We start from the raw sequence: 4419 nt of genomic DNA on the forward strand, positions 1-4419 counted from the left end.
AAAAGTGGCCTTTTGCTCTTGTCCAAACAGTCTGCTTGAGGCTAAAGCGAAGAGTTGTGGATATAATTCTTTTGACAGAGGAAATCTCAAAACAGCTTAGTATAGACTCTGTCATGTGGTTATTAGTGTTAATTATGATGAAAATTTATAATAAAAAGGAGCAAGCTGAGCAAATAAAAGTATAAAATGGACAGATTGAGAAAAGGGGTGCCAGGAAGTGGAATAGAGCTAAATTCCATGTTCAAGTAGATAAACAGATTAAGAAATGGAATAAAACGGGGCCAGAAGTTCCTTTTTCTACATGACGCAAGATCAAGGTGAAAAGGAGAACCCCATGTGGGAGCTTCGCATCCGCAAGCTCTGCCTCAATATCTGTGTTGGGGAGAACAGAGACAGACTGACCAGGGCAGCCAAGGTGTGGGAGCAGCTCACAGGCCAGACACCCGGTTTTCCAAAGCTAGATACACCATCAGGTCCTTTGGCATCTAGAGAAATGAGAAGATTGCTGTTCACTGCACTGTCCGTGGAGTCAAGGCAGAAGAGATTCTGGAGAAAGGCCTGAAGGTGTGGGAGTATGAGTTACGGAAAAATAACTTCTCAGATACTGGAAACTTTGTCTTTGGGATTCAAGAACACATTGATCTGGGCATCAAATATGACCCAAGCATTGGGATCTCCGGCCTGGACTTCTATGTGGTGCTGGGTAGGCCAGGTTTCAGCACCGCAGACAAGAAGTGCAGGACAGGCTGCATTGGGGCCAAGCACAGAATCAGCAAAGAGGAGGCCATACGCTGGTTCCAGCAGAAGTGTGGTGGGATCATCCTTCCTAGCAAATAAATTTTATCCAAAAGGCCAATAAAATTTTCTCAGGAAAAAAAAAAAAAAGAGAAATGGAATTAAGGGAGTGGTGACTTCAGAGCAAGATCCCACCCAGCTAAATTTCCAACTTGTGAAAAGGGACTAAAGAAAAGCTGAGAGCCTAGTGTGGTGGTGCATGTCTTTAATCCCAACACTGGGAATGCAGAGGCTGGCCAATCTGAGTTTAACACTAGCCGGGTTGGTCTAGAGATCCAGTTTCAGGACAGCCAAGCTTAGGACAGAAAGCTGATGAAGATGTAATTGAATGAGGGGACCATTTTCCTGCCCCAGTAAGCAGCAGAACTTGGCAGTTTGGGCCACATGGTCCTTGTTTTAGAGTTAAGGATAGAAGAAAGGGGCTATGGAATTTGCATCTGAATCTAAAGAAAGCTGCTGAGCCAGGCATGCATTCCTGAATAGAGGCCTAAAGAGGCCATTGAGTGAAGCTGTGAAGTTGAAGCCTGGATTGCCTTAGAGAACCCAAGTTGTTAGAGATGCCAGAGTCATGGGATACTGCTGTGGGATGTTCTATATGTCAAATGTGTTGCTCTGATTGGTTAATAAATAAAACACTGATTGGCCAGTAGCCAGGCAGGAAATATAGGTGGAACAAGCAGAGAAGAGAATTCTGGGAAGTGGAAGGCTGAGGCAGAGAGGCACAGCCAGCTGCCTCCATGACAAGCGAGATGTAAGGTACTGGTAAGCCACAAGCCACGTGGGAAAGTATAGATTAATAGAAATGGGTTAATTTAAGATAGAAGAAGTAGATAACAAGAAGCCTGCTGTGGCCATACATCTTGTAAGCAATATAAGTCTCTGTGTGTTTACTTTATAAGTGTGCTATGGACTGTGGGGCTTGGCGGGAGCTGGAGAGAAACTCTCCAGCTACAGGATACCTGCTAAAGAGACCTGCTAACAGGGAGTAGAAACAGCCCAAAAACAAGAAGTGTGTTGCCCTCAACAAAGCTGAAAGGAGTTGGAGATCAGATGAGTGCTTTGACATCAGACCTAGATATGCAGAGTTTGGAGTTTTCCAGCTGGTTTTCAGTCTTGCTTTGGTCCAGTATTTCCTCACTATGCTCCCTTCCCTAAGTTTTGGAATGGTAATGTATATCCTGTGCCAGTATATGTTGGAAGTATGTGATCTGCTTTTTGATTTTTATTTTACAGGGGATTACAGTTAAGAGATTATATAATCTCAGAAATGTCTTTCAACTTTGGACTTTAAAGCATTGTTGAGACTGTGATAGACTATGGGGATGTCTGAAGTTAGACTAATTACATTTTGCATTATGATATTATAACAAACTTATAGGGGCCAGGGATTGGAATGTGGTCGTTTGAAAATAATTGGCCCCATGAGCTCAGAGGGAGTGGCACTATTGGGAGGTGTGGCCTTCTTGTTGAAGGAAGTGTGTCACTGTGGGGGCAAGCTTTGAGGTCTCTTTTGCTTAGTGTTACAGTCCACTTCCTATTGCCTTCTGATCAAGATGTAGCCAGCACCATGTCTGTCTGCATGCTGCCATGCTCCCTGCTATGATGATAATGGACTGAACCTCTGAAACTATAAATGTTTTCCTTTATAAGAGTTGTCATGGTCATTTCATCTCTTCATGGCAATAAAAACCCTAACTAAGACAGAGGGTAAAGTATTCAGATTATATTGTATGAGAAAAGAATCTATGATTAATAAAGGGAAAATTAGAATCCACAGCAACAGAAGAAAAAATCTAAAAACTGCCTGAGAGTTAGCACTCAGATATCAGCTTCATGGGTCCCCCTTGCAAAAGTGGGACCTCCATCAGCTGCTGGAGAAATCCCAGCTCCTGAGCAGAACAAGCCACCTTCCCCTCGGGCAGGAGAAGGCATCCACCTGGCTCACACCAAGCTCCCCTTGCCCTTCATCATCCCCAGTGGCCTGCTACTGCCTGGCAGCAACGCCCTGTCTGAGCTTGGAGCCTCTGAGCACCCTGCACTCCGCACCCAGAATCCTCCAAATCTTTCCCAGGATGAATGGGCCCCTGTCATTTCTTCTCCCAGTTTCTCTCAGCAAAATCCTTCTCTTTGTTCCTGAGGCTTTCATTTTGCAGTTAAAGTCATTCAAATAGTAGTGACTAAGTTACATTTTAATAGTTTGCCTGGAATGCTGCATTAGGTAGGTGTGGAACTGATGTCAATCAATGCTTAAGGAATAAAAGACTGAATATTCTAGTGTTTTCCCCAGCCAACTCCAATATTCTTTTTTATGTTAACTCTTACATTCAGAACATGATTAATTATTCTGACATTAGATTTCAAAGTTTGAAGAAAGAAATTTCTCCCTGAATAGGAATGCCATGGGCTTCGCAAAAGCAAGCGAATCCTTGAAACTGCAGGTGCCAAAAGCCAGTGATATTTCCCCAGATCAAGTGTTCCAGGGTAGTCTCTGTTTCTAGAAACTGTGGATATGGGATGCAAATTAGAGATCAATGTGGAGGATATGAAGAGGAAACAGATCCAGGGTAGACAGAATCTGAGATACCAGCCTGACACAGCTTCACAGATTTGCCTGTCAAGAGTGACCTGCCTCAGGCTGGGTACAGGCTGCCTGAGAGGGTTAAGCCCCTGGTCAGCTGACTCTCTGCAGCCTACCCCCTCTCCAGAAGCTTAGTCTCCACGCCCAGAGGTGACTGTCTGTGGAGGACCTGAGTGACCGACTGATGACAGTCAGCAACAGGATGAAATCTTTGCACTGTTCCTAGCCTCAGGATTCCAGCCACCATTCTTTGTGGGATGCTCCTGTTTGAACCTCCAAAATATAGACTGGTTTCCTAGAGCTTCTGAATTAGTGCAAGATGTTTTAGAAGCACTATAGACACTGAAATAGTGTCTTCTGAGCCAATAAAACAGCACCTGAAGCAGTTTCACTTGTTTGTTAGTTAAGTCTTTCCTACGAAGCAGAGAGACTGACCTCCTTCTTTCCTTCAATGTGAACTCCTTCCCTCCTCTTATTCCTGTCCACAGGCTTTGTCTCTCTCGTGGTCTAGCCTTCCCTCCTCTTACTCCTGTCCACAGGCTTTGTCTCTCTCATGGTCTAGCCTTCCCTCCTCTTACTCCTATCCACAGGCTTTGTCTCTCTCATGGTCTAACCTTCCCTCCTCTTACTCCTGTCCACAAGCTTTGTCTCTCTCATGGTCTAGCCTTCCCTCCTCTTACTCCTGTCCACAGGCTTTGTCTCTCTCATGGTCTAACCTTTCTCCCCTTGACTCTCACTCACAGACTGCCTCTCTCATGGTCTAGCCTTCCCTCCCCTTGTTTCTTCTCACTTCTTTTCTACTCTTTCCTTCTTAAGTTTTGGTCACAATTAACAAAATTTGACCATTAAGAGTTGATTCCTTATCCATATCTTTACCCAAGAAAATGCTCAACCAAAATAATGAAAACAATACAAGAGAACCCAGGAGTGGAAGAAATGAGGGAAGGGAGTCTACAAGCAGGCACAGCTAGTGGAGGAACCTGCCACACAAGCCTGGGCCTGAGTTCAATCCTCAGAACCCACAACAACCAACTCCACGAGTCCTT

The 4419-nt window shown here is 44.5% G+C and overlaps 1 pseudogene; it reads left to right on the top strand.

Annotated features, from left to right (window-relative positions):
* The first annotated feature begins 286 nt into the window (after nt 1-286).
* On the top strand, nt 287-848 carry LOC114702488 (annotated as a pseudogene).
* The last annotated feature ends 3571 nt before the right edge of the window (nt 849-4419 follow it).

Source organism: Peromyscus leucopus, chromosome 6 (assembly GCF_004664715.2).
Source record: "Peromyscus leucopus breed LL Stock chromosome 6, UCI_PerLeu_2.1, whole genome shotgun sequence".
Classification (NCBI taxonomy): Eukaryota; Metazoa; Chordata; class Mammalia; order Rodentia; family Cricetidae; genus Peromyscus; species Peromyscus leucopus.